A 27,275-nucleotide genomic window follows, 5' to 3' on the forward strand; every position below is an offset into this window, starting at 1 on the left:
TGTGGGTATCCTGTGGTGCCAACTGTTTCTGCCTTGCTTCCAACAGCTAATGTCACTGTGACCATGGAATGCAGCATAATGTAGTATTAGGTTGAACCATATGGAATTGCCTTTCTAAGCGACATTTACTCTGTAACATGAAGTGTATATAAGGAGTCACTTTACTAATGGGAAGGATAATTTGAGCAGAAGAATTAGCAAGTTCAAAGGCCCATATGTTAGGGAAGGGCACGGATTATTCTAGAAACTGACAATGCTAACGTGGTAGGAAATTACTGAGGGGCAAGCGAAACATTTGAAATGAGATGGGAAAATAAGCATGTCTAGTTCCACAGGATCCTATAAGTCAAGTAAAGAAATTCATATTTTATTCTAAGGGGAATAGGAAGCCTCTGAAAATTTTGTATAGAGGAGAGCCATGATGTGATTTGAGGTTTTGAAAGGTCATCTGGCTCTTTTGGGAGTATGACCACAAATGGGCAAAATATAAGCACATGTATGCACCTACACTGTCACACTGTCACACTTTGGAGGCAAGTGCAGAATGGCAAAAGAGTATTTTGTGCAGATCCAGGCACATGGTGACCATGCAGCTTGTCTCCTTATGTGAGTGGCCCAAGACTCAGAACATCAGAAGGTATTGTCTTCCTCAGTCTTTCTCCAGCTGCCTGCTTTCTGCAGCAGTACCAGTGAAGACAGGGCTCTATCCTTGGGAAGGCAACTAGAATATGAACATAACCCTAAATTAGATATAATTTTTATTTTTTCATTGTTAAAATGTATTTTATTTCTGTATACTGTCCAATAGCTGACTTTGGTTTTCATTATTTTTTCTCATTATCATGTAACCCTTCCATCAAACATTCTTCACCACCTCTCTATTTCCTTTTATTTTGTAGGATAGAGCCCAAGCACCTAAAACTTGTTCATGCCTCATTTCTGTATCTCTTACCACCTCACTTTTATAAGCAACCCCCATCATCCATCTATCCAGTTGCATATACATGCAGACATTCACATACACATACTTTATACTGAGGCAGTATTAAAAATGTACACAATATTCTATAATTTTAAGATGCTTTAATTTCTTTTGGAATTCATATTTTGGTCTAAAAGATTTCTGTTTGATTTTAAATTCTCAGTTGTTGTCATCTTCCCCAGAAAGCCATTTCCAATTAGAGACAAACATATTTTTCTGTAAATTGTCCCTACCTCTTATTCTTGGATAATGGATTTTTAAATTGAATTTTTATTTATTTGTTACCAGAATGGGTTTCCTATTGAGAGACTTTTTAAAATTTGTATTGGGTCTTTTGTGTACAGTGGCATTGTACTTGAGAATGTTTGGCCATTCAACGAATATGCTCTAAGTTGAATTCTATCTTTCATTTATATAGATATTCTGCATAACTACTATGTATGTAGAAATACATTAAATTCAGATTATTCATTATGAGTAAATCAGGATAATAAGCCTTTGTCAAATCCCAGTAACAAAAGGATTGCAACTTCAAACAAAACCAAGCCAAACAAACAAAACATGAATCCTCAATGGGATTGCAAAAATTCTTAAGGATTTTAGTGTTTTTTCATTGTGTATATTAAAGTCAATATTTCCGCCAGATATAATCCAGAGCAAAGGTTAAATTAAAGTCAATAAAAAGCTTTTTGTTTAAAAAAACTCAAACTTGGAAGTAATGTATCAATATACTGTGGATACCACCTTCTTTATTGTTTTGATTTAAGCACTTAAGAATAATGTTTCCACTGAGAGTTTCCACCACAATTCAGAAGGGGTTTGGGTCTTTATTCTTTCACTCTGAATCCTGCTGACCTTTAAAATTCAAGAGACAGTGAACTGGAAGAAAAATAATACGATATGTATTATTTGAGGAGCCAGTGCACTATCAGACTGCTTTCAGCTCTAACAAAAAAAAAAAAGATCATGGTTGTGAAAGTACTTCAAAAAGAAAAAAAAAAAGTTTTCATATTTCTTGTAATAATGATGGAATATGACATGCCTTCTAGATTCAAAATCCAAGAAATTAGGAACTAGAGTATGTTTGCTATGAAAAAGAGGCCTCGATGGGTATATTTATTATGAAGTTGAACATTCTCATTTCCTTTTCAGATTTCCTCACCTTCTTTCATGGGGCCACTGGAATTTCTAAAAATAATATAAATGAAAATAGTGTTCTAATGAATTACTTCAGAAAAAGGGTCACAAATCTCAGTATGCTTAGGTGAATTCCACTAGAGTCTAAGAATTTGTACACAGGGGCCTTGCTTGCCTTGTTCTCAAGAACAAGTTGGGGTCACATGCAGAATCTCCATTAATATTTGTTAACTAATGAATGGTATATTGAATACTAAACTTAAAATTTAAATGCCAGTGAATACATAGTTTTCTAGAGCCACACTACTTCAATATCAGTATATACCTATATTTTTAAATTTTTAAATACTTTTATTGAAAAGAACTCTTACAGGTATTTTATCCAGATCCTCCAGTTTTAAAAATGTTATCGTTTTTTCCATGGCCACAATGTCTCTCTCTATTTTTAACTATTATCTTTTGCCTCTTCTTGAACTTTCTCAGAGAAAGCTATAGACATGATGTCCTGTTACCCCTACACAGTTCATTGTGCATGTTCTCTAAACAAGGACACAAACATATAACCATCCAAATCAGGAAATCAAAATTACTACACCGTCATTGACCAAACCTCAGATCCTGCTCAAATTTTGCCAGCTGTTTCCCCAATGGCCTTTTTTCCTATGTGGTTCTGGTTTCTATCCAGGCAGCTATGTTGCCCTTACTGGTCATGTCTCTTCAGACATCTTGAAACAGCTCCTCAGGTTTTCCTTTCTTTCATGAGCTTGACAGATTTAGAGGGAATAGGCCATACATTCTGTAGAAGGAGACAGCATGGGTCTATGTCAGGTACCTTCATGTCCTGACTCAGGTCATGCACTTTTGGCAGCAGTTCCACAGAAATGATGTGGCACATTTCTTGTGTCATTTCTTCAGCAGGCACATGATATCAAACAATCCTTCCCCTGGTGACTTTGACCTTAGTCACCTGATAATCCTGGGATCTGCCAAGCTCCTCTACCTTAACGTCAATATTTCCCCACTATAGTTGATTAGTATTTTAAAGGGAAGTATTTCAATATAATGTCAATTTCCTATTCTTCATCCAACTACACCAAACGGCCTTAGTATAAATTGACAGCCCCTGCCTTAATCAACTTTTATCTCTGATGCTTGCCAACTGGTGAATCTTTATTTTCATTATTCCTTGAAAAACCTGTTAGCATTCATTCCTTCATTTATTTATATTGGTATAGAGTCGTGGGTTTGTATTTTGTTTAATGAAGTTGTAATTCAGAGTTATCATTATTTATTTTAATGCCGAAAAACATTCTATTCAAACTGGCTCCTGAGTGCTTTTGACATGCCCTCACATTCATTGAGCAGTACCTTAATTTCAAACACAATAAAATGTTCAAGGCTTTCTCTGCCCTAGACCTTGAATCAGTCACTTCCCTAAGGAGCCATGACTCCTTTCAGTGAGGATGGCAGTTAGAAACCAAGATCTTAGTGTCCACTATTCTCATCATTATAGGAGGGTCATTGTTTCTAGTCCCTATCAATGGACAGAGTTTGGAAATATATGTATATGGATGCATATTCAACTATATTTCTTTATATTGCTTTGCATATATATATATATATGTATGTCATGAAACCATACTGATACCTCCAACTTCAATCCAGCACTTCATGGATCTTTCCAACCTTTTCCTGTCCTATGTTTATTAATATATTCTCTGGCTTTGAAGGTCTCCATATTATTCTTAATACATTTTTTTAATTGCTCATTGTAACCATTTATAACCAAGCATGCCATTTCTTCTATCCGCCTCCCATCACCTCAATTGTTGGGCCCTAAGTTAGCCAATCTTCTATTCTATGTTGCTCTCCAACCCTTCCACAATATTCTGTAACCCTAGTCAGCACCAATTCTGCTAGCACGCATCTCCACAAAGTTTTCCAACTCCCTCTCCCTTCACTGCCTCACATGCTAGGTGCCAGATGGGCTCTTCTATTCAGGGAATGGAAGGCAAAGAAAGAATGGTAAATGAATTTTTAACATTTTTTTTTACTGATAATTATTTCACAAAAGATACATTAAAGAGAGCCCTTGCTCTATATAATCAGAATACAACATAAAAACAAAGGAAAAGAAAAGGATAAAAACCTACTGGGCTCTTTTTTTCTGTTGGCTTTTAGTGTCACAATTTCTAATTTGAGTCATCTAAAGAAATAATTCTAGAAATAAGTCTAGATAAGACTTTATCTCTCTGCAATGTTTTCCTCAGAAAGAAATAAAGTAAAATAAAGTGAAATAAAGCATTTTTACTGTAGAATTCTAAACATTTATCATTTTTAAAACCTGGTATTGGAAATACAAAAGTGATGCAAATATAATTCTGTAAATAATTCTAAGCTTCTTTCTAGAGAATATTCATATACAATTTTACTATTATTTAATAAGATGAGAACATTTGTACTGAGGCAAAGTATAATCTTACATAGCCAGGGAAGGTTCATTATTCCCATTCAACAGAAGAGGAAACAGAGGCAAAGGAATCAAAGAGTTTCCTAAGGTCTCAGAAGTATCCAGCTCTTCCAGTTCATTAGAACATGCTTCTGATTCTAGAATGACAAGAAACATATAAGTAGATAATATTTTGCTCTTTTCTTCCAAAAATATACAATATTTTGATAATATTTGGATAGTATGTTTTCAGATATAAATAACAGAATATCTACTTAAAATATATTTAATCATTGAAGTCATGTATAACCTCACATAACAGAAAACCCAGTGTCAATATCTATGACGGGTCTGAGATTTTACTCTATCTGTAAGCTAAAAGATTACTCTGAAAATGTTTTATGAATGCACATGACCATAAGACTCTGTGTCAGAGACAAAAGATTATTAGTCACAGCACTAGCAATAGCAAGAGCCAGAGTATCAGCCTTTGCCCTGGTTTGCTGAGCCCCATTCCCAGAGGCAAACACAATGAGGTCCAGGTGATGCCTGTTTATGAAGTTGGTTGACATATAGGAGAGGAAATCCAAGCTTAGGGAACCAGAATCTTCTCTAATGGACTGCAAGTTCGGCTAAACTCTGCCTCAGAAAGAGACTTTCTCTTTACCCTACTGAACAGTAAACAAACCTGCCCTTTGTTGCACAGGGAGACTCCATCTCTGTTTCTCAAGCCTTTTCAATACACAAAATCCTTGAAAAAAATGGAAACAAAGGCAATTAGTGCCTGTTCACAAAATTTGCAGAAATGAAAGAGACCCATGGAGAATTGTCTTTCAGCACCCAGCTTGCAGGTTGATTCCAGAGTTGGTTTAACAAGTCAGCATTATCATCATAGATTCAGGTGCCCGGTACTTTATTCCTGTGTCAATCTTAGCATAGTCACAATGCTTTTATTCATGCTTGCAAGATGTTTGCAGCAGTTCTTGTTGTAAGATGTGACCATCTGTACTGATGCAAAGCATAACACTTACATAAGGGCATATACCCACCTCTAGGAAAGAATAGAAGCATTCCTATCCCTGGATCTCTTTTGATTGGTGAAGACTCATTAGATTCACCCTCAGTTCCGCTTGGCCAGGAATGGGCCACACACTTATGCCTAACCAATGCCTAGCACAAGGCTCGAAAACTGTCATAATTCTCCTCCATTGTACATTTTCTGAGGCAAGTAAGGGTGGTAATCCAAACCAACTGGGATTCTGCCACCAAGAAGCAGGCAGCCTAGACAACCAACTGGATTTTCCAGGCACATCTCTACCTCTCTGTTCTATAAATGCAGAATATTTCTTTTGCAGTACAGGGGTGTAAAATGGCCTTTCTCTTCCATGGAGGATCTTAGAATATGAGCTACTGCAAAGCTTTTATATTTTAGAAAAATTGTAACTGTAGACATCGGTGGAACAAACAGCTTCATCCGAGAATCTGTAAGTGTGTGATTCTTTCTCAACTTATAAGGCTGTAATTGATTAGGATGCGTCTTCCTTTATCCTGAGGATAAGAGACAATGAATGCTAGCATTCCTATCCCTTTAAGGAATCCTCACCAAGCCTCTATTAAGAAGTGTTTGTTCTTATTTCTATCTATAAAAATGAGGAGAACTGCTCTTTAAAATGGAATTTCCTTATATTCCCTTATGAACTTATCATTATCATCTTCATCAAGAAGTTATCTCTTGAATTACTAGAGAGCCTATTAGCATGATTCTGAGAGCAATTTATATTTGAATCATCTCTAAAAATGTATTTTATGGAAGGAAAGTGAAAAATATCCATTTGATTAATTTAATTACTAAAGGCAAAACTCTAAAAAAGTGAAAACTTTCCCTCTACCAGATTTGCTCTTCTTTTTCCCTAGGCTGAACTTTTATATCCAAGAGCTCTCAAATATGTACCCTGCTGTGATATAATGGGATCTTAAGAAACAGGTTTATCTAGTATTTCCAGAAACACAAGGAAGATTCTTTAATTTTTCAGCTGGTAGAGTCTCAAATGAACTTTATAAAGGTCTTATTTTAATTTGAAGTAATGTGTTTTCATGTCTCCCTTCCTTAAGAGATGTAACCACATGAAGTGTTTAAAATAGTTTTAAAATTCTGATTTGAATTATATCACATTTATTTTCTAACTAGAGGAACTTTTGGCCTTTGATCTCTGACAATGGTTAAAACATGGATTCTTTACTTGATTTTTCTTAGATTTTTATCTACCTTCTACCAAAAACTTAGAAAATAAATGTCTCCTGGGTCCCATACTCATCCAGCTACTGTGAGGGGAGGCAAGACTAGAATTTTAGCCCATGACTTCTGCCCTAATATAAGTTGCCTAGGAGAACTTTGTATAGTGATGGTTCTGCAGCAGGTTTCAGAAAACCCCAGTGAGACCAGATTGCTCTGTAACATTGGAAAAATTACTTAAATGCTTTGAGAATGTGTTTTCCTCATCTGTGAAGTACAGGCACTAATTAAATGCCCTCTAAGAATCATCCATAAACTGATTCATCTTAGGATCTGTGAAACATTGAGATTCTTACTCAGTTTATAAGGCTCTAAGTGAGGCTATTCCCTAGACACGTGAGAATGCCTATAATTATTGAAAATTCTCATTTCAAAAATGTTTTAAAAGTTCAGTTCCATGAGTTTTATCCTATTGTTTCCATTACCATCTGTGAAAACCAAAGAATGAGTTCCCTGACTCTTCTTCCTCAATCTAAAACTATCTATTACTATCTTTTTATCTCACTGAAAAATTGCTTTTATGGAAATAACAAGTTGAATTTAATTGGAATAAAAAGAAGAAAGTCCTACTATATGCAGTGATGTCCTTTTCTTTTGGATTTATGTCCTAGGAAGCCAGTAAATTTTAGTAGAAAAGTGATAATGTAGCAGAGAAAGCATGTACCGCTAGCCACTCCACATTCTTTGTGGGAATAAAGTGTTATCTAAACAAAAACAAATGAAAATATAATTTTCTACCAGTAGACCATCTTGATGCACATTTCTAAGTGACATAATCATTATTTTCTAATTAAAACAAATATTTATTGACCCCATCACACTGTATCTTGACCCCACCTGTTTAGTCAGCCCTTGCCATGATCCGATGGAGGTGGTAATACTATCTGACATAAATCCTTTAGATGTGTTTCTTCATTATCCAGCATGAGGTGATGCTATCTCATGGATGTGATAGAAAGAGGATCATAAGGAGATAAAATTAGAGGAAAGGGTCTTTGAAAAGAAATTTACATAGTGGGTAAAAACAGCACGCATGAATTTGACTTCTAATTCTGTTCGTACTGATTGATTTTTTCCCCCAGATATTGAATTGGCAGGGTGAAAGCTTGAGAGTGGTGAATGGGATATACATAATAGCAAAAGCCAGTAAGACAATCAAGAAGACAATAACCTCAAGCATCTTAAAAGGAAGGACCTGATAAAAATGTAATTCCTCAGCAGGGAACCTCATTCAGAAGTTTACAACCATTCAAAAAGTTCTAAAAGAATCACTATACTGCAAAGGTAGGATTATTAAAAACTCTAGAACCTCCCCACAATTTGATGTACAAGTAAATTGTAGCAAGAGCTAATGGAGCAGGATTAGCAGTTTTTATCATTTATTTTAGAGATGCGAAGGGACTCTATGGGTGGTATTGTTTCTAATGGAAATTATCATTTCCTCTGAAATTGGGACCGTGCAGGTTTCTACTGCTGCTGCAGTCATTGACTCTTTAGCACAAATACTGTTGTCTTTGGTGAAGATGACCCTAGCTTCCATCACAGTGGTCCAACTGGCTTAGTGCTAAATGCCACTGTGGACTTTCAGTGTCTTCTCAATGCCAACAATGGTGGACCCCGAGAAAAGAAAGACTTCTTAACTACACATATGAAGATACTGGCATACTCTGTATTCTTAATCTGGCATAGAGAGAAGACTGTTAAGTGACAGAGAAATAAAAAATGTCTTAGACATGGAGCAAACAGAGCATTAGTGGAAGAATCAATTCAAGTCACAAAAGTGACTGCATAGTTGTGCTCTAAAAAATCTGGTTCTTATAAAATAGGAGCAAGTAGTTTTTAATTTTAATTCACAGAGTCCATTTTCTTAAATACAGCTTTGTTTTGCCATTATAGTTAATATACTTCTATTTTCAGTGACTCTTGCTAGGGTCAAGAAATTGGCATTGTCCCATGAGTAAACAGAACTGGTCCTTTAATCAGTCAAAGAAGTTGCTGCTGCAGTGGTTTGAACCCTCTTAACATCTTCTCTGGAACACTGCAGTAGACTCCAATTTGGCTTTCTTGGATCTGGTATTCTACATCATCTTGCCCACTTCCCAGAGCCTCCCTTATTCTAGTATATCATGTTGATGCCAGAGATGTCATACACACACAGGAACAATCTTGTTTCTCTCTGCCTAAAACAACCTAACAGTGCCACATTATCTACAGTACACTGTCCAAGTTCCTCAGCTTGGCATAAAAGAAGCCTTTCACAATCTGGTCTCTGACTACCTCTCCAAATGCATAATGCTGTCCCTGGACCACATATCCACCCACCAGACTAAATCACTTGCTCCTCAGCTGCATCAAAGATGCTGAAGTTGCTGGAAAGATCTGATTCCTATCTTTTTTCATTTATGACAACTTCTACCTGTGCTATATTTCTGTTTCTACTCTATTTGGAAAACTCTTATTCTTCCCTCAAAATGTAACTGAGCTTATTCTGGAAAGTCTTTTATGACATACTCAGTATCAGTAACTGTTTTATGCTCCCACGTCGTTAGCAACTAGTAAAAAGTCTAGAACATAATAATTTTCAAATTAATAGTTGCTTTATTGGATCCAACATGCAATTTATCATATCTTGAAATTGTTGCTAGCACTTTCAAAATAATTTTAAATAAAATGTGGTTACATAAAGGAAGGAAAATGTTTGCCCATATTAATCCATAGAAGGTTCCAGTGTTTGCATTAGTTAGAGCTTGAAAATTTGAATTTCTGAATCATTGGAATGTTCAAAATAAAATTATTTATAATTTTTAAATCCATGACAATTTCAATATAGTCCTAGAAACCAGGGGAATCAAAGTATGTATTCCTTTAAGTAGTTTTGGTGAAACATAGATTATTTGGATTTGAAACACACATGCACATACACATACACATACATATATATGTGAATTCTTTGATAAAATAATTTTGAGAAATTCTTGAATATGTAAAGTACAACAGTACGATTTATGACAGTATTTTGCAAGAATTTTAATAAGCAAATGTGTCCTGCAAAACTTTAAGAAGAATGTGGATTATATAGAATGTATCAGGAATTGTATCCAATTTCTAGTATCAGAGACCTTGCTACAATAGCTTAAAAAATTAGAGTTTTACATTCTTATTAAATTTGAGTTGGAATGTAGAAAGGCTCATATGGTTGTGCCACAAAATAAATTGAAGTTTTATGTACAGGTTTCATTATGCTAACATGGATTTCACCCTAAAAACCAGCTTAGTATCACAAGACTATGAGCTGCTGTAGTTCAAGCCAGTGTATAGAACTTCTAAGCAGAAAAATAAAAAGGGAAATGGAAAATTGGGTGGCCCCTGTTTTAGTTTCCTGGCTGTTATGTCATGCAGTGGGTTGGATTAAACAATGGGAATTTATTGGCTCACAGTTTGAGGCATCGTTAAGGCAATGCTTTCTTCAAGAAGACTGACATTCTGGAGTTGACTGCCAGTGATCCCTGGTTCTTGGATTTTGTGGCACTTGGTAATGCAAATGGCAGCCTTTCTCGGCCTTTTTGAGTTCCATTGACTTCTAGCTCCTTCACGTGACTTTTGCTCTGTCTAACTTTCTCTCTACTTGTAAAGGACTCTGAATATCCAGATTAGAGCCCTACCTAACTCATTTGAGACACACCTTAACTGAAGTAACATCTGGAAGAGAGAAATATGGGTTTGTTTGTTTGTTTGTTTGTTTGTTTGTTAAAGCCTGATTATACTCCATCCCAAAATTAAACTAGGCAGGGGCTGTTTCTAAGAACGAAGGGACATGGATTAAAAAAACCAAGATTCTTCTAGAAACTTTTCGAACCAGGAAAGTTTGCTTTCATAAAATATTAACATCTCTAGAAACAGTGGCCTGAACAATCTCTTTTAGTTATATTTTCCCAGTCTCATATCTTTGCCACTCCTTGTACATCTGACATTCTATTAGACCAAAGTTTGCCTTTCTATTTCAGATAATTCTATTTATCACTGACTTTGTCCATTTATGGAACACCTTCTCTAGGAAAATAATAATTTCTTTCTCTTTGGAGATATTTTCTAGAAACTCATCATTTTTCTACCAAAAGATCAAAGTCTTGAAGCACCTGGAATTAAGCATGGGTCAGCTGTATTCTCATACTAGATGATTGATGAAGGCACTTTTGCCCATCTTGTGTTGACATTGTACATCTGTTGTCTCTGTTGTCTGCTATGGCATCTACTGGAAAAAGAAACTCTATGTGCTATATTTTAGCCACTGTAAAGAGCTAGACTTTTCAGACAATACAAAGAAAACCACCAATCATTTTGTCCTATGACTGAATCTAACAAACTCTGGAATAGTATAATTCTCTATCAACTGATGACAAAGCTGTCTGCTTTATAAGGGAAAGAACATCTGCAGCATAAAGAGGCTGCATTAGAATATGGACAGAATAGTGTGCAAATATTCTGACTCTGTAGATAACTTCCAACGGTCAAATCCTAGGCTAGGCATTGGCTAACTGAGTTGCATAGCCTCCCGTGTAATTGAAATGATTATCTGTTCCTTAGGCCTGTCTCACTAGGTATAGCAGACAGAAAGCCATGCTTTCCAATAAGAATGAAGAGCTAGATCTTCTGAAGTGCTTAGAACTATTGATTCCAGCAGGGGAAGTTAAAACACTATTGCACTGAGAAAAATCCCTAATGTAAATCACTATTACTGATATTTGTAATAATCAGAGTATCTCCAATCAGCATGACTTCAACACATTGGAGTTGGGAACTTGCCTCAGGGTCTATATTTATGCCCAGGATTAGCCCACCAGAAACTTAGGCACCAAAACCTGAGATGTCAAGCGTTTGGCATTATTCAGTGAAGATCTTGCCTTGTCCACAGAAATGATGGGCTAAAGTACAGGGATATGATTTCCTTCCTTAATTACAGCATTACTAGACATAGTCATTAGTGTTCAATGGAGAAACAGAGGAAGGGAGAAAGACATAAGTAATCTGCAAACTGCAACATTAGGGTATTTTTATCTATGTGTAGATTCATGGAGCCAAGGAGTGGAAGTAATTTTGCATTCTGACTAACCTGACAGCAGTGTTCCTATTACCAGGATCTTTTTAAGCCTCTGTGACTGCAGAGTATGGGTTTAAGATAGGGTTATCTAAAGCCTAGAAGAACTATTTATGCCAATAGACACTGGCATCACTTCTTCTAGGAGAGCATTTTGTATTTATCCAATAAGTCCTAGGTTGTATAGTGTATTTATAGAGATATTCGTTCTTTGATGCACAGTATTTTCATGGCTGCTTTGTGAAGTCTTAAGTGATGATAGCATAGTGGTACTCCCTAATGGAAAAGGTTGTAATGCCGGTGTCTCTGACAACAATATCTGTTATGGCTTTGATTTTGTCTCCCAAAATAACATGTTCAAGTCCTAACCCACAGGATCATGAAAGTGATCTTATTCAGAAATAGAGTCTTTGAAGATGTGATTAGTTAAAATAAGGCCAAATCAGATCAGAATACACCCTAATCCAATATGATTACTGTCTTCATTAGAACAGGTAAATATGGACACAGATAGAGATAGACACAGAGAATGTCATGGGAAGATGGAGAAAAGAAAGAAGGCAATGTAGGGAGAAAGGTAGAGATAGGAATGATGCCAAAGAATACCGTGGTTTGCTGAAAAACACCAGAAGCTAGAAGAGGCAGGGAAGGATTCTCCTCTACAGGTTTCAGAGGGAAAATGGCCTTGCAAAGCCCTTGATTTTGAACTTCTAGTCTCTAGTACTGTGAGATAATATATTTCTACTGTTTCAAGTTACCTAGTTTGGGGTACTTTATTGTCACCACTAGGAGAAACTAATATAATACCTACAACAAGATTTCCCTTGGATTACTGATTTCTCACTCCTCTGTAAGAAAGACGTATTAACCTTAACCTACAGATTAATAAATGAGTCTCAGAGAGTTTTTATTATAATAGTGATAGTGCTAATATAAACAAGAATAACTATAATATTAATAGTTGTTGATTTTTCTTCAGCATTTATCATATTCCAACTTTATATAAGTTATCTAATGTAGACTTCAGAAGAAAACATCTGAAATGACAATTATACTTAATTTTCAGGTGAATATCTGGGGCAGCGAAATATCAAGTAATCTGTCCTAGCTCAGTAATTAATTGAGCCAGGATATGAACCCAAATTTGCCTGAAAATGCTTTAATATGCTTTCAATTCTATACCAGTCATTCATTTTCATTTAAAATGTGTAGCACAAGTATTTATTAAACTTTAACAATGTGTGACACATTGGGATACAACAATAAATGTAACAACCATGGTCCTTGTCCTCATGGAAACCATAGTCTACACATTCTAAGAGTTAGAGAAAAAGCAAGATCATCTCCGCTCTCCACTATGCCAAATTCCCTCCCAATGAGTTGAAAATGAAGAAGCGTTGTTCTTCTGCACTTTGAGTAAGTGCACATGATTCAACAGCAGGGGTTGTGACAAACTGAGCCAAAGCAGTTCTAACATCTTCCAGCTTTCTGCTATTCAAGAGGATCAGGAGGTAGCTCGAGATTTTTGGTGTATAATCTTCAAATGTACATTTATGTGACTGAGATCACTTTAAACGAAACTTCCCTGCTACTTTTATGCCCATCTAATACTAGACATTTAGCCCTTAACTCAAACCTCTACTCTTCCTTGATCTCAAGAGCAGAAGGCTAAAAAAAAAAAAAAGAGAGCAGAAAGTAAATTCTCTCCTCCTTCTAACAAGTCTGAGAACTCCTGCCTGCCATAATTCACTATACTATACTAAATCAAGTTAATATCCTCTTAGTTAATCTTCTGAAATGCAAAGTTATTTATGCTGGATGAGAGTAAGAAATGCTAATCTCATTCTACCACAATTGAATGTGCAAAATGTAATTACCAAAGTTTTAAACTTAAAACTTGCAATTAAGAGCCTTATCTTTCATTCCTTATAAAAATTGGTGCTGTCAACCCATGGAAAAGAGATTCCGAAGAGTGTGTTCATATATGGGAGAATTGTCTTTGTGCAAAGAAGCAAAGAGAAGTTATTCTTTTTGAAGAATTTCAAATTCTATAGACAGGTTTCTAGGTGAAGAACTCTGGTTCCCATCAGCATGATGCTAACATAGTAAACAAATGGTCCCTAAGGGATTTAGTGGGCACAAAATGACTTCTGCCTAAAACCAAGAAAAATAGTGGATATAAGTCTGCTAATCAGTAATGCTGCAAAAAATGATCTAGTACTTATAGTATGCACAGGTGCGTCTATCTTACTCAACTGTATTTGTTCAGATGACTGACACAATTTTTTAATCTTGTGTTATTGGGTTTACAGTAGGCCTATAAGCTTGTTACTTGGAGCTATGCCTAGGATTCTGAAATAAGTATCTTATTTTTGAAGGGAAGTGTTACTCCTGGATGGTTATATAATTAGAAAGACAAAGTAAGTGAGTATGAGCATCTAGCACATGCTGCCACTTCCTCTTCAACTTCTTAGAGAAGTGAATGAAGTCTCAGCAAAATTGAGAATCCAACTCTTCCTGGGTGACAGCTATAACAAACCTGTCTTTGTAAATCTAGAGAACATATTCTTGAGGTTTTAAATGAAGTTGTGGTGTCAATTATTCTTTTTTTTTTTTGCACCCAGAAATCTGAATCATATTTTTCTCTTATCCCCTTTATTTTTTATTTATAATTTTTAAAATAAAGATGTACATATTAAATTAAAAATTGTACTATAAGGGAAGGATACAGTTTGAATTGAAGACTTTCCAATTCCCATCTCCCACTCCAAAGGGTTATCCCTGTTGACAGTTTTGCTTATTGCATTTACTTTGCAAAACATAAATCATACAATTTAGATATTTGCATTTTGATTCAGCAAGGCACTGCCAATATCTTCTAATGCCATTTGGAAAAGACATACTTCACCATTTAAAAGGTTACATGTAATTTCATGATGTGACTGAACCAAAACTTATTCAACCATTCCTTTATTTTGGGATATTTAGTTGCCTCTAATTTTAGAAGCATTTACAGATAATCCTACATTAAGCTTCCATCTACATATACCTTTCTTCACTTGCATTAAAATATCCATAAGACAGATTTTCAGAAATATAATTACTGATTTAAATATTGTATGTAGTTTAATTTGGTATATATGAAGGGACTGACTACTGATACTATTACCAAACATGTTTACTACTTGGCCTAGCTTAGACGAACACTGAATTCTATTAAATACTTAAGCATAATCTGATAATCAGGACATCATATTATGATAGTTGATCAATAAAATCAGTTGACTATCTGATTCCATGCTTATTGCTCATTCCATGCTTATTGCTTATCGACTTGCCATTTCATTGCCTGTAACCATTTATCTGTGGGATTTTCAAAATTTAATTGATTTATAGGATTTTTGTAGATTGTGTTCTTTACCAGGAATCCATTTTTATTTAAAGTTGGAGGTAGGAATCTAATATTATGTGATTTTTAAAAATGTATGGTATGTATTTCTGCTTCCTGTTTTAAGTAATCAATTGTAACACACTGGTTTGGAATATTACCTAGGTATATAAAATGTCTCATATATTCATGACTCTGTTATTGAACTCTTCACTGTGTTCTAAACCTCTGCAAGTCTTTCTGTGCCAGAACCATTCAGTATTATTTACTGTAGCTTCATGTTCAACAACTGGTAGAAGAATCTTTGCACCTCAATTTTCCCCCCAAGTATTCTTGGTGATTTTATTCACCAATTATTCTTTCATAGGAACTTTTGAATGGACTTATCCAGTTCTAAAAATAATCTGAATGTTTTCATTACATTTTTAAAGATTTTGTTTGAAACAAGTTCTAAATAGTTATGAATTCTGCAAATGACCATAAGAAAGTGAAACTATTATGCTGTGTATCATTTAATATAGTATATTACTAAATGAGGAAATATCAAATTTGGACTTGTACTTGGAAATTAGATTAGAAATGATGATCTATACAAAAGGTAGTCACTAAGTCCTCTTCAAATAAAAAATGACATGAGCAAATAGCCATTTATATTTTCCAGGAGTGATGTTGGTAAATTTTATATAAAATTTAATTTTCCATGATATTTAAGGTGCTAACTCTGGGCATAGTGCTTTTCTTTATGTCTAATATAATGTGCTTCAAAGAAAAGAACTTTTAGCAACTTTAGAGTAAGAGTGAAATTTTGAAGGGGAAGAATGATAAGAAAGTATGTAACTCCAGTTTCAAATCTTACCAACATTTTCTCTACCTCTATTTGCATTCAAATAGAGGGGCTTCTGTAAGATTTAAACAAATTTTGCTCTAAAATATTCTTATTTTTAATTCTTACATTTCCCTGGTGTCTCAAATCTGTTGTCAGAATAGACAACAGAATAGAATAATCCATTTTCTATTTAAAATTTTTATTTTCTTCTGCTCTTAAAAATTGCTCAAGGGAAAATTACATTTTGATTTTAGGAAAGGTAAGGCGTGGTGACCATATTTGGTAATTTCTTTCCTCTAATTTGAGGGACCTTCCCTGAGCATATAGATGGGACACAGATGCTGCTCTGAGAAAAAGGCTTGTATCCGAACCCTCACCAAGCTTTTTACAAAGGCTTTTTGAACCTTGACTGACCTCCTCAACCACATTCCTCCAAAGCCACAGGGCAATTCTACTGAATTTGCTGACTTGTTTGGGAGCCTGACAAGAATTTCTCTAGGCACCAAAAACATGATTAAAACGTATGGCTGTCAGACTAACTTAGGGCAGTTCAATACAAGAAATAGCTAGTTTTCCTAGAGGCATCAAGTCTCTCAAGGTCATCTGAAGAGTACCTCTAGTATTTTAACATGGTTGACAGAGCTAATGGTGAAGGATAAGAACAGAATATCAGTCTTGTACAGATGTTTTTCAGATACTGTTTCTAAGTTCTGGCTCTTTTCTACTTTCTTAGTTTAGAGGAAATGTAAGCACCATTTTTATTCAAATCGATCCATATAAATGATTGTAAAACAAAAAACAAAACCTTTTTTTAAAATTTCCAATTCAAGAATAGCTGATATTTGTCTAAATGGCTTTTTAGAACATCAATTTGATTCATTTGGTTCATCTTGCAGTGAACTTGCCTGCTAAAATATTTCTACACATATAAGTAAAATAAAATTCATAGTTTAAGAGTGAATCTCAATAAGAGTTCTCCCTGATCATTTCCCTGTCTAGTAAAAGTTGCTTCTCAATTTCAGAATTTGCCAATGCTCCCTTTGGAGTTTCTAGACTGTGTTCTGCTGCAGAAGTGTCTACTCCAGTTGTCAGTGAAAGCTAAGATATGGCAAGAACAGGTAATTTTCCTTAACCTCTTATTTATTCATTAATTCTGTCCCATTTTTTAAAAATTGATTTTTCACTACTTTCAATAATCAGCCATCTTATGTTTCCCCTAAACCTACATTATCTTGTTGGTAAACAGTTGAGCTGAAGTTAGATGAAGAGAAAATTCTTCACCCACAAGTTGTGGGGTTATGGTTGAGTCCTGCAGTCCCTTCATTCTTATGCATTTGATGTCTTATTTCCTACCACCTGCTAAGATGAATTTCTCTGGAAAAATGAATTAACTTTCCTTGCCAAGGCCAAGGCTTCCTGCTTTAGGCAACAATTATGTGATGGCAAAGACAAAATAGTCAATCTGGTAATCTACAATTGTTGGCTGAGTGAGTTAGTTCTGTTGCAAAGTCTTTATTGTCTTGGTAGCCATGCACAAAAATTTAATTTCAATATTTAAAAAGCTGAGAAATATACTAGGAAATGTTACATGTCTTCACAGACTGCTATATTATAAAACTTGTAACATCCATAGTTATCCATTGTTGAGACTGTTTTTATGCAATAATGGCTCACAAATATTCTACCTAAAATGAAATTATTAATCGTTTATTGCAAATAAAGAAATTGAATTTCAAAGATGTCAAGTGGTTAAATGGGTGGTAATTGAAAGAGAAATAAAATATCTGACTCCAAATTCCACTTCTTAAATACTTCTTTTACTGCTGCCCTAAACACAACTCTAAAGAATTTATCCATAATAACTACATTTCTTGTTGCAAAAATTTCAATGAACAGAAATATTTTCACCAGTCTGCCAGGACAGGTCTACTCCCAAGTCACGTGGTAAAAGATTACCTTCACTGTCATAATCATGACAGTGAACCCTATGCCTGGGTTCAAATATGAGCTCTGATTTTTAAGCCATGTGTTTGTGGGCAAGATTCTTACTCTTCCTGATTCTCAGTTCTTTGTCTGTAAACAGCTCTACTGTGAGAATGCATTTGTAAAGATTGCCTAAAAACAATTAGTACTGTTTCTGATACATTATAGCTACTTAATAAATGTTAATCTCTTATGTGGCAAAAGATTGTGTTATTTTGGAGTTTATTGTCTCATCTCCTTAATGAAATTTAAGAATAGTCTACTTTATGTTTAAATTCTAACATGAATGTAAGCCTCCTTGATTGCTTTTGAAATCTCATTTTATATCTTTCAAAGATAATTATTTGCTGTCATCTTTATAAGTGGTTGACATATAGGACAAGTAAAGACCTCTTCGTTTGTCATCTTACTGCTTTCAGTTGTTTGCCTTGAGCTATATGGTTTCTGATGCACTGTCTTACTCTTTCAGAACAAAACTTTCTGAGCCAAATCCCAAAATCTCATGTGAAGAGTTTACATTTCTGAAACTTGCATGTGCTTATGATTGCTTCATAAATAAAATTGCTCCAAAGTGATTATCACTCCTATTAAAAACTCTTTGGTACCCCCTCCCAAGTTGGCATATCTGTTAGAATGAAAATTGGGAAATTTTCTCTTAATAAAATCATGGTGTAGATTATCATAAGTAAAACTAAAAATGGGTTAGGTTTAAAAAGAGTCTTTTGTGTAGCTGTAAGTGACAGTAAAAATTCTGGTTATTTCTATTCCCTACATTTATCACAAGGAGAGTAGTTACATTTGAATATATTTATGAGCAACCATAATAAAAGGCAGGCATATATGCAAACTCTTTTTCATTTCATCACAAACACAATTATTGTAAACATCAAGAATTGTTAGCTATTGAACAGATGGGGCATTAGTGTCTTAATTCTTGATCTTTGTACCAGTAAATCCCTCGATTTCCTGTTCTGTCCACAAATCCTATGGCCATTCAGGGCATGATGAATGGTTTTTAAAATACTCCTTTAATGTTGGTGCCATATTTTTGTGTGTTTGTGGTTTCAAACAAATATGTAAATGCAGCTGTCCAACAGGATAACGAGACCACATTAAAATCTTCCAGTATTTTAAGTTAGACATATACCAAATATTTTAGAAGATCCTGCATAAACTAAATGCAGTTTCTGGGTACCAATATGCCTATATTTTATTATTTATGACAAGTAATTTCTTTAAATTGATTCCCCAATTCAGATGTTTTTCCTTTTTATGCATACTAGATGTTTAAAATGTCCTACTGTTTTGGTATTCATTCCATAATTCCTAACAAAGGAAAACTGGAATAAATATGCATACTCATGGTTTAAAGGAGTCTACATATAGACCATGTGCATGTGTGCACACACACAAGTATACTTTAAATTTACCAAAGAAAACTTAAGGTTTTCATAAAAATTACTGAATACATTTTTCTTAATCAAGTCATATAGAATTCAACATTTTAAAACACCTAATCTGGAATTGTGACCACATTTTGAGAAACAGTATTCATTTTTTCTACCTCATGAATTACAGCCTTCGATTTGGCAATGAAATCTACAGGATCCAAATACTCTTCTTCAACATTTTGAATATTATTGATATTTTGTTTTCAACCATCAGAATATTATCATTCCTCTTAACTCAGAGTACAAATGCATTTTTTCTGTCCAGGTAGATGGGTTTGAGACCTGTTTAAAGAAAAGACTTTCAAAGAAAATGGGCAAATCTGAGTTACATGTGAGTTGCTGAAAAACTAAAAATTTGGATAGTACCCTACTTATATGATTATTAAATAGAGTAAAACTCCCAAATATGTACTTTTCTATGAGCATTAATTGGGTTCTTCTTAATTTTTGGAAAAATATTGTTATTTAGTCTACCACTGGAGAGGGGGTGGTTCTGGCTGACAAGTAGCTGTGTTTGGAGCATGTGCCCTGGTTGACTTTACCTGGACCATACTCTCATCAAATCTTCCTGGTTTGGGGTATGTTTAAAATAGTCTATATCTAAGGTAGATATAGTATGAACAATTTTTTTTTTTTTTTGCTCATAATGCCTCAGAAATAAGAACATGAGCCTAGAATTAAGGTGATTGTAGGAGCTAACTTGTTTTGGTACTTCATCTGATAACTGAGAATTTTATGTTTTAGTCATACATCAGGAAGAATGTGAATATCATCAGTATTATGAGGAATGTGAACATGCTTTAAAAGTACACTAAAAAGCAAGAAAAATAATGAATTTGTAGTGCGCTAAAATAGGGAGAAGGGAACTAGCATTTACTGGATACCAGTTAGTTGTCGCACAAGAGAGCTATATATAATTCACCTATGTTTTCCAATGTAATGCCACAACCAGTTTATAAGGTTTTATTACTTCTTTCAAAACTTCAGAAAATGAGGTTCAGAAAAGTTCAGTAACGTATCCAAGACCACCCAGCTGATAGTCAGTGGCTTGAGGTGCATAGCCATGCATGATTGTTTACTGTGTCATGCTAACTTGGTTTCTGCTTCTGCAAAGATCATGGGAGAAAGTGTATAATTTTTGTCATCTGTCAAAGAGGTTGGGTCACACAATCTCCAAGTCCCTTTGCAGTGTGCCAAACATTTATGACTCAAATGCGAGGTTCCCCCCTGCTTTGGCTATTCTTTATACTATACTTAAAATGTCTCTCAGTGTACTGAGATGTCAAAGTAACCTTCCAGCCTGGGAAAAGGAATTTGTCTTTGTAACATAGATGATGACAGTGTCTGCATTAAGGTACAAAACTTACTCCATTATTTAAATCACAATTATTTTCCTTTTTCCACCTGAACTATCATTTCAAAACTAACTAGTAAATAAGGGATACCCCTCTAGATATGCAGTACAAGTCGTTAAATGAGATGGTCTGTATTATGGACAGGGAAGTTAGAAAAGTGGGACTAGTTTAGTGAGTTTTATGATAATATTCCGTGTAAACGTCATGTATATATAAATAAATTTAGGTGGAATCTTGTTTAACTAAAACCTACAAATTTATGGTTTCAGATGGATAACCATGTTTCATAGTATGTTAATGTGAAAATATATGTATATATATGAAAATCTGTGTATATATCTGAGCAATACAAATACATTTTAAAGACCACTTTATTTTAGGTTTCAACTGAAGATTATTTGATATTTTATGATTTTTACTTCTTTCTTCTTCTTTACCTCAAATTATTTTATATTAGGAAAAGCCACACTGAATAAATGAGAACACCATTGCTATTTTTTTCTCATATGATTCAGATTTTGAGAAAGTAAAAACATTTTTCTGTTGAATAGAATCAGTACTACTTATTCAGTTAATTCAGGGTTTCTTGCCATTTAAAATTGACAGGAAAAGCAAACTGTACCAGATTGCATCCCTGGAGATGGAGCTATTAGGCCTCCCCAGGAAAACTGGTCCTAGGTTGGATCTCAAATCCCTTTTGCCCTGAACTCATGATTGTTAAGAAGGTCTTGGCCACTGGCCTCATGAGAGAGAAGGAAAGTAGCAGAAATACCTAAAATACTAAAACAAGCTTGGCACTATGTCACAGTAAGATGCACTCTATCATCTAAAGAATCCTGTTGTGAATAATAATAAAAATATTCAGAGATAGGTTTTTATGGCCGATATGATCATGTGTATAAAATGAATAAAGCAGATATTAGCATGCACTCACATCGTCATACTAAACAAACAGTAACACAGATGTGTGGTTAAGAGAATAAGCTTTAAAGTCAGAATATGTGGGTTTGCACTGATATTCATCAACTATGTGATATTGGGCATTCCTCTTAAGCTCTCTAATCCATAGTTGGTTTACTGATTTGTAAAATAGGCATATTAAGACTATTTCTCACGTAGATTTATTTTAAGAATTAAATTGATGATTTGTGCAAAGGGGTTAGCACATTACCTGGCACAAAGTAAGCACTTTATGAATAGTAAACATCATGGTCATTTATTACATCAAGAACTTCGACCAGTTGCACATACAGCTTAAAATGATTTATTCCCTGGATAAAGGGAAAAAAATGAGAATTTCAGCAAGTATCAAAAAAAATTCAATGTAACAAGGCAACGTAAAGAAAATTATTTCCTTGTTATTAGTTTATTGTATTTTATTTCCTGATATTATGTGCCTATGCTAATGACACCTTGGGTGGAATAATAAATACACTCATAATTTAGAGTTGCAATTATACTTTTGGATTAGTCAAATTATCAATAATTTAAATATCCTTAATTGATTTATTAAATCACAGATGTCCAAATGAAACAAAAAAAAATACATGTATGTGATCCAAAATGAAATCCATAGAGAATCATCTAGTAAAACCTACTTTATGAGTCATTTAAAAGAGAGTCATAGTATAATCACTTTCATATAAACTGTAGTTTCAATATAAACCAAAAATTTTGTCTAAATATTTATTTGATTTAAAATGTATTGAATTGCTGTGCAATTGTATCCTGCTGCAATGTATCATAACAATTTTTAGTCTGCATCAGAATATGACTGGCATTTTTTCCAGATACTATTATTCAAGGGATGAAGTTTAGGTGACTGTGATTTGTTTCCATGTCATTGGATATAAGAAACACAAATAGTCTCAATTTACAGAGGAAGGTAAAAGGTACTGTGACAATTTATCCAGGAGAAGAAAAGACTAAAAGATCACACTTTTATAACTTTGATCTTTGATGAAAAAAGAAAAAAAAAACCTGAACATTATAAATGGATAAATAAGAAAACAACAGCTTTTATTTGCTAACCCAGGCTTTCAAAACTTTATTAAGGACAACTTTATTTCCCAAGTTACTCAATAAGTAAATGAATTGATGGGTAAGTAATAAAATTGTGCTGTAATGCCACATAGGCAAGTTGTAATGTTCCTTCAATGGATATCCTTAAGAATATATTGGCATTTGTTTTGTCTGAACAATGCATGAAATTACTGCCCAGAAACAGTGGCATGAATGAGGATATCTTCAAATCTCTTTTCTAAATGTTTGTGAATTTATTTGCCAATAGCACTTCACAACTCAGAAGGCAACTAAGTCCAGTTCTGAACGTGGTCTTCAGTTTTATATTCCTTATTATTTCAACCGTCTGTCTTATGTTTAAATCATTTAACTTGATTGCGCTACAGAATAAAGTCAAGGAACACTTGTAGAAAGAAAAGCCCATAGGTCCTTTGGGTATTTTCTTCGCTTGGCCAAGCTCCGTCCCCAACCGATGTTTCTGGTCTGCTACAAGTTCTCTTGAGGAAAATGGCCAGGGAGCTTACCAAAGCTCAGACTTTCTCCACCAGAAGCAAAACACAGGGACACTCTCTCTTCTTCAGCACATCCTGCCGAGTCCGGGCGGTAGTACTGAAGTGACAGCTCCCAGGGCTTTAGGTAATTTGGTAAGCGCTCCCAAGAAGCGAGCATCTTTTGCCTTTCTGCTACAAACACCCATTCACAAAATCCGAGAAGGGAATCACAGTCACCCCTGATTCTTTAGGAATTTAGTTAGACTGATGATGAAACACACCCACCTTCCTTACGCATATTCGTGAGTGAAGGGTAACAAGGAGGGTAATAGAAAAGAGCCGCGAGAAAGGTAAAAGAGGGTTGTGTCCTGACTTCTCTACATCTTTTAATAATCTGCCCCTTCCCCCAATCTTCCTAGTCCCGAGAATGGTGGAGTTCGAAGCTAGAGAATGATTCTGGGGATGGAGATAGGGCTCTCAAATCCAGAAAGGATCAGCGCGATATTTTTGCAATTTAAATAATCCTCGTCCTAGGATTCCAGGGCAGTTCAGAGAAAGGCACCTGTGTTTTCTCATTCAAAACACAGTTTCCTGCAAAGATAAAAACCCGGTCCTGAGAGTGTTCTTTCTGTCCTCCAAGCTACACACCAAGGTGGGGTAGAAAGTGCTCACTACCTGTGAAAGTGCTCACGGGCTCTCCAAACCTGGCGGCCAATTCCCTCCCGGCCCGAACTCGTCCCTACCACTCCTCGCCATCCGTGACTCTGCAAGACACAGTGACACAGACATACGTGTGGGAGTGTGTGCGAGGGAGAGAGGCGAGAGGAATGTGCGCTCTCCACATGTGTCATCCTGCACCTCCCGGTTTCCTAAGCTCGCGTTCATTCATATGTGAGCAGCGGTTAAATATTTATCCAAAGGTGGAAGAGTCATACTGATGAGTTGTATTTTTAATGGGCACACCTTAAAATCGAGGGTTCATAAACCGCAGGTGTGAAAAGAGTCTAAATGTAGTGCCTACGTCTCTAACCCCTTCTAACCTTCCCTCCCCCCCCCAAACTCTTTCCCCTCCGCCCCCCCCCCCCCAAAAAAAAGGAAAGCTTGCAGCAGATTGTAGAAGGATTAAATCTGTAGCTACTGAGAGAAAAGCATAAGGGCCAGAGCGGTGCAAGTTAAATTGTGCTGCATATTAAAAAAAAAAAAAAAAATGGGCGGATTGGTCTCCACATCCAGACTGGTACCACCTTCCTTTCTAAAATAAAATCTCTCTGGCATGAAGTCACCGCCTATTTCACATCCGGTTTGCCCTGGGACGTATTACTACTGTCTTGGTAAAGAGAAATCTTTTGTTGTATCGCTGCAGATTGGGTCTTGGGAAGCAAATTTGGGTGTGAAGTCTTCAGCCGAGGAGCACACAGAGTCCATGATGGCTCAGACCGAGTGAGCGCGAGGCAGCGCGAGGACGCCCCTCCGCGCCCCGCGCCCCGCGCCCCGCGCCCCGCGCCGCCGCTCGCAGACTCGCGCCGGCTCCCGGCTCTCCACGGTCTCCTCTCGCAGACTTTTTCCCGGGTCTTGAGCGATCCTGTGCTCAGAGGGGGCTCAAGGTAAGTGCGGCTTCGGACCGCGGCACACAGCGCTTTAAACGTGTATTTTTTTTCCCCTAGCTGGCTAGACAGGAAAGCTGTAGGGGGAAAAAAGAGGAGGGAGCAGGGCAAGAGCCTGATCCCATAGCAGGTAGAAACCACGAATGTTTTTCTTTCAGGGTGAAAACCTCAGCGATAGAAGAACATCTTTTTTTTTTTTCTTTCTTTCTTTCTTTCCTTCTCTTCTTTTCTTTTCTCCTTCCTTAGGCAAAATGGAATGTCTAGTCCGTGGTGTGGGCAGTGACATATTGTTTTGATCTTTTTTTTTTTTTTTTTGCAAGGCAGAGCTGGGGTGAGGTGGGGAGGGGCGTCGGGGGCATCACCTAAAGTTAAGACACTGCGAGAGGAAACGTGTCTCACTGTTAGATCCTTATGAAGGCGCTCTCTCATTCTGGCTGCAAAATGCCTCTTTTCTCCTTTCCTGTGGACGCTGCTTACATACCCTCTGGTATGGGGGTCTCTCTTATTCTGAACATGAAAAACTCAACTTATTGTTTGGTGTGGGCGGCATGGACATGGGTGTTTGGAGTGTGGTTGAGTGTGTATGGGAGGGGGTGAAGATGGAAAGGGTAAGGCGGCAGCCTCCAACTATTGTGTTTGTATTTGCAAGAAACTTTCTTACTCAACAACTGGAGAGCTATGAGAGGTTTTTGTTTCTGTTTTTGTTTTCCTTTATAAGACGTCAATAGAGGACAAAAAGCTATGGTGCTTTGCTTTGGGGTTGTGTTTTGTTTTGATTGCTCCTCCACGATTTCCTCCTTTTATACAGACCAACAAAAATTAATAGGGTTAAGAGAAGTTGTTTTTCTTTCTTAACAAATGTTAAAGATTAATAAAAGGGTAGGTTATTATTGTGCAATTTAGATGCAATATTTTAATATAATGATACTTATCCAGGATTTCTTCTCAAATTCGACTTATCTGTGTCAAAACCAGTCACTAAATTAAGTAAAAGCTATGGTGAGACTCACAGTTCTTTTCACTAGATCATTTCACTCTGAACACATTAATTTTATTTCATTGCTTACATGCCTGTTTGTAATGGATTTTACTGATTTAAATGATCCTGGAGAGTGTGGAAAGCATTTGTGTAGATATATTTAAAGGCATGCCACATTAAACTATAGAGTGCTTAATGAAAAATATGCTTTAAAAGACTTGCAATCCATTAATCACTTACCCTACTAAGGAATATATATACTCAAGGATGTGCTAACAAATCCCTTTTAACATTCATCATATTATGACTGGAATCAATTATAGCACATTTAAAAATGTTGCCAGATCTACTCCTTAACCATACAGTGAATTGAATTTCAAAAATTAATTTCATAAATAGATTCAAATCTCTTTTTTCAAAAAACCTCTAAGCCCTCCCTACTCCTTCATTCCTCCAGCAACCCACTACCATGTCTAAATTCAACAATCAGCTGGTGATTGATTGCACTTTACCTAAGAGGGAAAAAGGATTGCCTTATTCATGCAAAGCAAAGCACTCCAGCTTCCATCTGTTTGAGATGAAACCTTTTCTAGCAGCAACCTGGCAGAATTTGAGATGGCTTAAAAGATATATATGGGCATATTTGTGTGCATTTACGTGTGGTTTGTGTGTGAGAGATCCGCACATGGCTTGACTATAAAGTGTGTCCTTTAGTCTGACAGAAGCATTAGCAAACATTTTTAACAGGCAATTGCAGGCAGTGAATATAAGCACAACTATGGCATTCAACAGTGTGTTTCTTACATTTTTAAAAAAGAAACGCATAGAGTTGGTTCTGAAATCAAGGTACTTCTAGAAATCCAAGATGACTTCAGCCATCAAAGCCTATTAACGTATCCCTTCCCACCACAACCCCTAACATGCTTTCCCTTTTACAGACACCAGCTTAAAAAATTCCATGCATAGTTCAGTCATGTGAACTGAAATCAGAAAGGTCAAAATTTTCAGATGATAAACCCCAAGAGAGGAATCGAACTATAGTGGAAATATAAAACCAGAGAAAAACAACTCACAGTTTTTATGTTGAGCAATATTGTCTCCTGAAAACATTTCAACTTGTATTCTTTTACAGGAAAAATTAAGGCACTGATACATTTTTGAATGGAGAACTGGAAGGGAGAGTGGAGAATGGATGGTCCAGGTTTCCAGTGCTTCCAATG

General features: G+C 35.7%; 1 protein-coding gene and 1 long non-coding RNA gene across 3 annotated transcripts in view; one reads left to right on the top strand and one right to left on the bottom strand.

Annotated features, from left to right (window-relative positions):
- Positions 1–2,729: 2,729 nt before the first annotated feature.
- Positions 2,730–27,271, bottom strand: LOC131274624 (uncharacterized). Its single transcript, XR_011647025.1, has 3 exons — positions 27,129–27,271; positions 4,603–4,726; positions 2,730–2,915 (listed from the first exon to the last, which is right to left on the bottom strand). It is a non-coding gene; the product is annotated as an uncharacterized lncRNA (long non-coding RNA).
- Positions 24,453–27,275, top strand: part of GABRA1 (gamma-aminobutyric acid type A receptor subunit alpha1) — a 54,922-nt gene continuing 52,099 nt past the window's right edge. The window contains exon 1 of one of the 2 annotated variants that reach the window (XM_004450562.4): positions 24,453–25,076. The gene's annotated coding sequence lies outside the window, so the exon portion shown is untranslated. Of the gene's footprint in view, positions 25,564–27,275 lie in introns of both variants that reach the window. The other variant, XM_058281859.1, reaches the window with a different exon arrangement.

The sequence above is a fragment of the Dasypus novemcinctus genome, chromosome 2, assembly GCF_030445035.2.
Source record: "Dasypus novemcinctus isolate mDasNov1 chromosome 2, mDasNov1.1.hap2, whole genome shotgun sequence".
Taxonomy (NCBI): Eukaryota; Metazoa; Chordata; class Mammalia; order Cingulata; family Dasypodidae; genus Dasypus; species Dasypus novemcinctus.